The 10,013-nt window shown below is 43.3% G+C and overlaps 1 pseudogene; it reads left to right on the top strand.

The window, feature by feature from the left end:
* Positions 1-861: 861 nt before the first annotated feature.
* On the top strand, positions 862-1,346 carry LOC100665962 (elongin-C-like; annotated as a pseudogene).
* Positions 1,347-10,013: the final 8,667 nt, after the last annotated feature.

Consider the following 10,013-nt stretch of genomic DNA (forward strand, 5'->3'; position numbering starts at 1 on the left):
CTGCTTCCGAGAGGTCACAGCCTTGAAAACCCCATGGAGCAGTTCTACTTTGCACATATAGAACCATCATGGGTTGGAAGTGATGGCAAACTGGGTTGTTTTTGTTTTGTTTTGTTTCATTAGCAGAAAAAAAGCACTGGCTTAAGAGTGAGGAGGTCTGATATCCAGCACCACTCCAGTTACTAAATAGATGTAAGATTTTGGCCAGATCGTGTAAATTCTCTAGACCTCACATCCACCATCTATAAAATGAGGGTTTACATAAATTCAAGTTTGGAAATTAGCAGTGTTAGAGCCAAATATGGCCAAATTCAGTAGGCCTGCACTTTCTTAAACACACATACACACATGAAATGCACCTGAGAGCAAATTCCCACTGGGTAATCACTGAACAGAACCTAGCAGTCCTAGCCTCCTTTGGACCCGGCATGCTGCGGTCCCCCACCACTCCTACATGTCTTGTGCACAGCCTGACTCTATCATTTACCTTAGCTGCTTCCAACCTCTAGGCATTAGAGTTTGAAACTTCGTCTAAATAACTGCTAAGATCTCTTTCTGTTCTAAATTAGATGAATCTATGTTCCTTCAATTCTAAAGTCCCATGAGTTAAGCTACCAAATGTAATATCTGAAAAACCCAAACAGTCAAAAATAGCAGTTGTCTCTATCCAGTCCTCCTAAAAGAATAGAAACAAGGGAACACATGATGGGCGCAGCACGTTAAGAAGAAGTGGGTCGGGCTTAGAAGGCAATGTGACGGCCTTTACTCTGGATCTGTCTAACCCATCACTATGAGGTCCAGAGCTAGCACACATGTTCAACAGGATTTAAAAGAAAATCACTGGGGCCCTGGAGTACAGCTATGGCAGTGTGCCGAGGCCTGGCTGCAGTGGCTGTGAGGGCTACGGGACTTACCAGAAAAAAGTTCTGTGGAATCGAAGCAGAATTTCTTAAGAGCATAATAGAGTGAGAGGAGAAGACGTATGGTGGCTGAGAAGGCCCAGATGTCGTGTATGTGAAATTGGTATCTTCTGATGGTCATCAATTTATTGTAAAAAAGAGAACACGCACTAACATCAGGAACAATGAAAGCCGTGTTGAGTGGCCCAGGTCTGTTTGCTGAGAATGAAACCACCGAGGTCAATTTTGGAGAGCTCCGTTCACGTGTGCTGTCAAAAGTATGCGTGTATTTTACCCACAAGGTTCCCTACGCTAACAGCTCCACCGAGATTCCCCAGTTCCCAACTGTACCCGAAAGGGCACCGGAGCTGCTGATGGCTGCAAACTTCTCAGATTGTTAAATAACATAAATTATAATAAACTGTTAACTTCTCTCAGTATTAAAAAAAAAAAATGACTGTGTGGCACATCATTAGACCTCGATGTTCAAGGCTAATTCTGTGAGCCTCTGCATTAATGGGGTGATATTCTGTTTGGCTTTATTCTATTAATATTTATAGAGTACTCATTACCATAGCAACTAAGTGCTTTCCGCAGAGAACTGATAAAATTACTAGGGCGAGGTGAATAGGAGAGGGGTGGACCACTGCAGGAGCTGAAATGAAGCTCCTGATCTCCCTCGAAATAACCCTTTCTTTCCTTTACCTGACAAAGCAGAGATCTTCTAGGGCACTTGTTTCACACCTTCCTCTTAGAATCCTAGCAATATCTAATCTTGTTTTCCTGGAGCTCATTTGAGCTCATTCTTGGCAAAAACGTGAAATATAAGTTTTGTCTTCGACCCTGACTTTGCCTGATTTGAACCACCAAACTTTTGGTTAGTAACCGAATGCTTAGCCATTTGTTTCACCCAAGGCCCCCATGATTAGTGGTAGGGGATACTAAAAAAAAATTAAGACATGCTGCTTGCCCCCATGATAGTTTAATCTAAAAAATCTAAAATCTAACAAGTTGCTGTCTGGTCCACTCCAACTCATGGCAACTTCATGTGTGTCACAGTAGAACTGTGCTCCATAAGATCTTCAATGGCTGATTTTTTGGAAGCAGTTTGCCAGGCCTTTCTTCTGAGGTGCCTCTGGGTGAACTCAATCCTCCAACCTTTCAGTTAGTAGTCGAGCACTTAACTGTTTGTGCCACCCAGGTACTTTTAGTTAAATCGAGTAGGAGAAAATACTTATAAAGAAAATGCTTTACCCAAAACAATGAGTTTCCATGGTGGGATTTTTGGCACTGATTCAGGAGGAACGCGGTGGGGTCTTCATGAGCTCCTCAGACCACACGACAGAGCTGACCACCAACTCTACCAGAGATAAGCCTGGCCCTGGCACAGGGTCTGAGGGCCATCCTCACCTGTTATGGTGTGGCAGGGCTGGTGGCTGCTCCTTACTCATCTTTGTGCAATCATAAAGAGACTATCTCAGACAAAGCCGGAAGCATCAACGCTCAAACCCAAGAGTTAAGATTTCGTCCTTGAAACTTGAAAGAGTTCGTTTTAGGATAAAGGAACGCATTCCTTTGCACTGTGGGTAGTAAATGCATTACCTCATCTGGAACTTGTTACTGCAAGAGCCTGTATAAACCAAAAATAAAATTACTGAGATGACGTTAGGGAAGCTTCTAATTCCATGAGGATCTACCAAGGATTTCCGGCTATGTCCTGACCACTACTTCAGACACGTTCATAATTTCTGAAGGTTCCATTCTCTTCCACTGGTGCCACTCCTGAGGCAGGGGCTGGATAGGAAGGATAGTTGCTAACGATTGAGGAATATCCTATATTCTAATGTTCTTTATAAGGCCACTATGAGTTGGAATCGACTTGACGGCAACAGGTTTGATTTTTTTTGTTTTAATGCTCTTTATTAGCATGATTTGCTTGCCAGATCACAAAAGAATAAATAAAGACCCCCTCCTCCCCATCATCCAGACCTTGGCAAAATTGTCCAGCAAAGGGCAATGGTCCGACCATTGAAGAATAACTGGAAGGCCTAACTTAAGCACTCAAGAAAGGGGAAACCACACATCTCAACTTTTTCAACAGTTTACTTGTCCAGAGTTGAAATTCTCTGGTTGATTAATTTCCAAAGATATCTCTACTCTGGTGCCCTAGTGGTGCAGTGGTTAAGAGCTCTGCTGCTAACCAAAAGGTCGGCAGTTGAACTCCGCCAGCCGCTCCTTAGTAGTAACCTTACAGGCCAGTTCTACTCTGTTCTATAGGGTCGCTATGAGTAGGAATTGACATGATGGCAACAGGTTTGGTTCTTTTTCTTTTCTTTTTTTTTTGGTATCTTTATTGCATGCAGCAACTTGGGATAGCTTTAGTTTCAGGGGGAGCAGACGGCCTCCCAGGAGGAGTGATAAGAGGAGCTCATGAAGCCTTTTTCTCCTTAGTGCCCTTTTGCCTTACAGGCAGTCCCCCAGTTATGAACATCCGATTTACCGACAATTCATATTTGCCTTTAAATGTTATGTAAATTTGCCTTCACTCTGAAATGATTGAACCAACCCCTACTTGCAGCAAATTCTTCATCACCATCACCTTCACTTGCTGCACGTGCAGGCTTTCAATCACTGAAAAGGCTTCGAGCCTTTGCTTGCACTAAATTAAGGCTAAATAAGAACTATATGCGCCTGTTCCAACTTACCCACAAATTCAATTTAAAACACCCGTAGAAATGGAGCTCATTTGTAACCCGGGGACCGCCTGTATTGGTTAATGCCCCAAATACCACTGGGTCATAGCACAGCTTCATCACTGTAGATAAGTGACTCTCAAACCTCAGTGTGCTGCAGGATCACCTGGAAGGTTTGTTAAAATAGATCGCTGGGCCCCACCTTCCAGAGTTTCTGAATCAGTAGGTCTGTGGTAGGGTCCAAGAATTTAAATTTTAACGAATTCCCGGGTGATGTAACTGGCCAGGAACCATGGAGAACCATTGTTCTAAGTCACGATACTCATTCAAAAGCAAGTCTTCGTCTGGGATGGATTACACTGAAGTTCAGCCCCTTACACCCAAGGGTAGAGAAAGTTCCTAAGAACAGGGTTAGATTGAAGAAGGGGAAGACTGAGGCTTGTGTTCAGCACTTCACTGTTTTTGCCCAGGAGAGGGTTTTTGACTGCTCCCTACACCCCAGTTCTCACACATCCACCTGGCTCCCTTACTCCTGACCCATCTTCCCAGGAAATGGGAGCAAAGAAAGAGCCCTCCCTGCCTTTCACTCCCAGCCACCTCCCAGGCTGGCAGCTCAGCTGTCACTCTTGCCAATCTCCCTGGCAGGCAACAGCTGCTCCCAGGCCTGGGGGAACTGGCCTGTCAAGGAGTGACTGGCCCAGGCTGTGAATTGCAAATCAACCCAGTACAGGCCCAAGCTCCCTGCCCAAGTGACAGGTGTCCTGGGGGAGGGCCCCTTCCCCACTCCACATACACATACACACACCAACAACCAGCCATGCTTACCAGCAGGATGCTTCAAGAGGCCCCTGTTTCTTCCACTCACACAGGGATCCTTCGAGGCTGCTCTTTTGGCTCAAAGTACCACACTCAGCCTCAAACCAAGACAGGAAAGATACAAGGAAAAGCCTCAGTCACCACAAAGTATAGCAGGGAGAACGGGGGGAATCCGGGGAGGAGGAAATAATTTGCTACTCAAAGCAAATATCAGTCACCAGTATTTGATTCTGGAATCTTGATATGTTTAGTCTCTTTTATCCACACATGCCAGTTTAGAGAAGCTCCACATTGGGTAGAGAAGATAAGGAAAATAATGGATAAAGCCACAGAACGGTTTTGGGGTGCCTAGGGTCTCTGGTTTTGCCCACGGAATAAGATGGAAAGGAGTAGTTCTGTCTGTGCCAGCTTGCTCTTCTTTTCAAATACCGATCAACTGAGAAGTGAAAAAAAAAGTTTGTATTCACTCATGATCTTTCTCACTCTCCGCAGAAGGACTTGCCTTGTTCTGGAAGCCCTGGCTGCTTAGACCTCACTTACCTGATCATCAGTGGAGATACAGGTCGGGCTGGAAGGAGGCTGGATGGCACTCCTGGGCTCCTCCCCGCCCTCCCTAGTTCTCTTCTCCCTGCCACGCAAATGCCCACTCGTTTCCTCCTCTGGCGACACTTTACCACCACAGGCAAGGCCCCCTCACTTTCTGCAGAGGCTGAGCCTCTTTGGAAAACCTTCTAAGCCAGCACCATTCCAAATGCCTTAAAAAAAGAAAATGGAAGCAGTCATCTTTAAACCATATAACTGAAATCTTCATCGTCAGAGATCTTTTTTTCTCTAAATAGATGACATGAAGAGTCATTCTGCACCAAGTTGAATGTCAACAGTATCCATCTTTGTAGCTGTCGAAGGTAAAAAAAAAAAAAAAAATTGAAGATATTGCTTTAGTGAGGAGTGAGTGCTGATAAGCCATCAGATGGCTCATCTTCCATGGAGTTATTTTCAGGCAGTTAAGTTGGCATGAATGTGCATCTTAACACCCTAAATAAAAAGAAAAAAAATAATTAAAGGTAAGAGTGTAAGCAAGTTGTGAGTCTAAATGTGCTTCCATGGAAAACAGCTCAGGGGATCATTTTCAAAGGGCCCATTTGTATGTTCTTTAGTGCAATTAAGTTTATTTCCCAGGCTTATAAAATCCAATTGCATTCTCGAAACAGAAAAAGAATTCCCCGCCTTCCCCTCCTTATGACAAAGCCCCAGCAGCAAGTCATTATCACTTTTGACTAATCAGAGAGAAACCACCTGCAGGAATACTCCCCTTTCTGCTGGCTCCCAGCACAACCTTCCAAATGATGATTAATCACTGAATAAATGGCGGAATTGACAATAGCATAATGACAAAGAGAAAGCAGAGAAGGGGCCTGAACAGTGGGTGCATGTGGCCCAGCCCCAGTGGGTGGAAGGGCCAAAGAAGATGGATGACCCTGTAAGCGCTTGACACTTGAGTATCTTGTCTTTTACAAGGGGCGGGAGGTCACTTCTGCCAAATTCAACAAATAAGGCAGCGCTCATCCGACGGACAAGCTTCCTGTGGCTGTCAGAGCGAGGAGAAAACGTCTTAAATTTTAAACCAATGAGCTTAAATTGACATCCTAAGCTCAGATGATAACAGAAATAAGAGATACTCCAAATGACAGCCCAATACGTTATTGTGGAAGGCATGCGGAAGGTTTTACTGATGGCAGCTTTAGATTACCCTAACCGTGTCCCTACTAATTTGAAAAATGATGAATCACTGAGTTCAAACAAGGCTCAGAAGAGTCAATTATACTAAGCAGTGATATCAAAAGCTCATATTTTCTACACTAAGGAATAAAGTACGTTGTGCCTAATAACAAACAGAAATGAGGCCTATTACCCACTCTCAGTTGACCAAGTCATTAGCAATAAGAGTGTTTCTCTAATTTTTCAATATTTCTTTTCAGGATATATATACTCCCTGCCCCAAGGAATCCTGCTAGCCGAAGTTTATTAACATGAAAAAGATTTGTGGTAAATGAGATACTGGCTTGCAGCTGGCTAAACACCCTTCAGGTACCATCAGGCCTTATAATAGCCAATAAAAGAATAAGGGCTTTTATCTCCCAGGCATAATCAATATCATCATCATCTTCATCATTGTCCTCTCACGTTTATTATTATTTTTTTCTGTAAAACATAAACCAAAACCAAACCTGTTGCTGTTGAGTAGATTCCAACTCATAGTGACCTTATAGGATAGGTTAGAACTGCTTCATAGGCTATAATCATTTTTGTTGTTGTTGCCATATGTATATTTTTAATTGTACTTTAGGTGAAAGTTTACAGCTCCAGTTAATCTCTCATATAAAATTTTATATACATATTGTCATGTGACACTAGTTGCAATCCCTACAATGTGATGGCATACTCCCCCTTTCCACCCTGGGTTTCCCATGTCCATCCAACCAGCTCCTGTCCCTTCCTGCTTTCTCATCCTGCCTCTGGAGAGGAGCCACCCATTTGGTCTCATGCATCTGCTGGAACTAAGAAGCACACGCTTCACAAGTATTAGGTTTTTTAGTCCAGTCTAATCCTTGTCTGAAGAGTGGTCTTCGGGAATGGTTTTATTTCTGGGTTAACACAGCATCCAGGGACCATGGCTTTGGGGGTTCCTCCAGTCTCAGTCAGACTATTACGTCTGGTCTTTTTCTGTGAGTTTGAGTTCCATTTCACACTTTTCTCCCGCTCCGTCAGGGACTCTCTGTTGTGTTCCCTGTCAGGGCAGTCACTGGTGGTAGCTGGGCACTATCTAGTTCTGGTCACAGGCTGATGGAGTCTCTGGTTTATTTTTTTTTTGTCTCTTGGGCTAATATTTTCCTTGTGTCTTTGGTGTTCTTCATTCTCCTTTGCTCCAGGTGGGTTGGGACAAATTGATGTATCTTAGATGGCTGCTCACAAGCTTTAAAGACCCCAGACACCACTCTCCGAAGTGGGATCCAAGGCTGTAATCTTTGTAGAAGCAGACTGTCACATCTTTCTCCTGTGGAGCAGCTAGTGGATTCGAACCACCAACCTTTAAGTTAGCAGCCAAGTGCTTTAACCTCCGCACTGCCAGGGCTCCTTCTGTAAAACATAGAGCGTTATAAATTTACAAAGACATTTCAACCACTGTTTTTTCATTGGTCCTAAGTTAAACTGACATCCCTAATCAGTGCTCCCTTCTGAATACATGACACTCATTCAATATTTGTCACTTCTGTCTGGTTTCCTGGACCACTTTCCATGTTAATTCATAAAGAACGATTTCATCAAATGATAGTGTTCCATGACATAGCTATGACACCATGTATCAAAATGGCCCCATATTGTTAGGAACTTTTATTCTTTATTATGTCTTGTTCCCAACCCTACCTAGAACAATGTTTTGCACATTATAGGTGCTCAGCAAATATCTATTGATTGCTTTATTTCCTGGTTCCTTTTTCTAGACTCAACCAACACTTCCTATGTGTACAATCTTTGGAATCCTTCTTAAGAGGCTCTCAAGCATGTGCAAGTCAGATTAAGACCTGAAGAAAGGGATCACCTTGCTATAGTAGAGGAATCTGGGAATAGGTGGTCTTGTGAAATGGTTAGTGAATAACTCTCTTTCCCAGCATTATGTTGCATTGGGAATTGATTTCTCCCACCAAAGTTCAATCTCCAGCATCTTCCAATAGCTAGAAGGCTTAATCTCATATTCAAAACAAGCTTCACATTCAAACTCGTTGATCTGGTTTTCAATCACCTGCCTGAGCTGACCCACACTGCCTTCTTAGCCAGCCACACCCAACACACACCCACGTTTGGTCCTGCCTTTGCCTTTCCCCTTCAACAGGCCTGCTCTCCCTCTCCACTTCTACTTTGATCTCCCTTATCCTTCTTGCACCCTGTCACCCTTCTTTGGAGCTCCTTCTTTCTCTTCTAAGATTTTATAGCCTTGCATCAGATACTCAGGAGGTTATAAGCAGCCACAGGCAGGTGGTTACAGTCAGTAGCAGAGAGCCTGGGCTTTGGGGTCATCAAGTCACTCCAAGTTCTCCATTCACTTGGAGAACTCATGCAAGTTGCTTAAACTCTCAGAGACCATTTACATCTGTGAAACAGGAATAAGAGTGTGTGCCTTAAAGAATTGTTGAAAAAATAAAATGAAATAATGTAGGACAAATGCCTGGCCCAGATACGGTTAAGAGTTATTCACACACTGTTGTTGTTTGTGAAGATTTGGGTTGATAAATGCATGGTTCTGCAGCTGGAAGTACCAGTTCTCTTTAACAGGCATTTCTTGTTCAGCTATTAGAGCCACATAGAGTATATAGTGAGCAACGTGTATGGAATCAAATAGAATTGAATCCAGAATATAGGGTTCTGTTCCTTGCTGCCTTCCCTGCCTCTGCATGTCCCTAGATCTCATCCTTCTCATGTTCATGGCTTTAATATTCCAATGATTTCACTCTGTCCAGTTTACCCACAGATCAGGACCTGCCATCCCATGGCCCCCCAGCGCCGGCTGCTGCCCCACCAATCTAGGCAATCTATACATCTTTGTACACCTTTGTAAGAAAAGCAATGGGTCAGAACACTTGGGCTTACATTGCTTTGGTTTTCAAGTCAGGGAAGCAAGTAGACAGCAAGGTTTCTGCCACCTAAGGCAAGAGATCAGTGGGTTGTTCCATTCTTCCTAGAATCCAGTTGATTGCTTTAGAAAAAATTCATTGTGTAAAAATGACTACTGCCTGCCCTCTCATACTGTTTGACTTTTTTATTATACATGAAAATGCATTACTTCAAAGGCAACAATAAAATATATATATATATATATATATATATATATATATAGGGGCTCGCCCTGGATGGTGCAGTTTGCTCTCAGCTACTAACCTAAAAGGTTGGCGGTTCAAACCCACCCAGCAGCTCACAGAAGAAAATCCTCAAGCTCTACTTACGCAAAGATTGCAGCTAAGAAAACCCTATGGAGCAGTTCTACTCTGTAACACGTGGAGATGCCATGAGTTGGAATCAACTAGCAATGGATTTGTTTCTTTTTAATACCAAAATAAATAAATAAATAATAATTGCACAAACATTTTGACATTGATAGTGGAAACTGATGATTAGGAGTTTCATTTTTTTTAACACCTATAGTCCCATTTTTTTTTTTTTAGTCCCACTGGAGCCCTGGTGGTGCAGTGGTTAAGTGTTTGGCTGCTAACCAAAAGGTCGGCAGTTCAAATCTACCAGCCATTCCTTCGATACCCTGTGGGGCAGTTCTACTCTGTTCTGTAAGGTCTCTATGAGTTGGAATCAGCTGGATGGCAATGGGTTTGGTGTTTGGTATAACCCCTCTAGGAGCCCTGGTGGTGCAGTAGTTAATCTCCTCAGTTCCTAACCAAAAAGTTGGCTGTTGGGACCCACCAATGGTTCTGCAGGAGAAAGATGTGGCAGTCTGCTTTTGTGAAGATTTACAGCCTTGGAAATCCTATGGGGCAGTTCTACTCTGTCCTATAGGGTCGCTATGAGTAGCAATTGGCTCGATGGCATGGGTTTTTTT

This window comes from Loxodonta africana, chromosome 16 (genome assembly GCF_030014295.1).
Source record: "Loxodonta africana isolate mLoxAfr1 chromosome 16, mLoxAfr1.hap2, whole genome shotgun sequence".
NCBI classification, from domain to species: domain Eukaryota; kingdom Metazoa; phylum Chordata; class Mammalia; order Proboscidea; family Elephantidae; genus Loxodonta; species Loxodonta africana.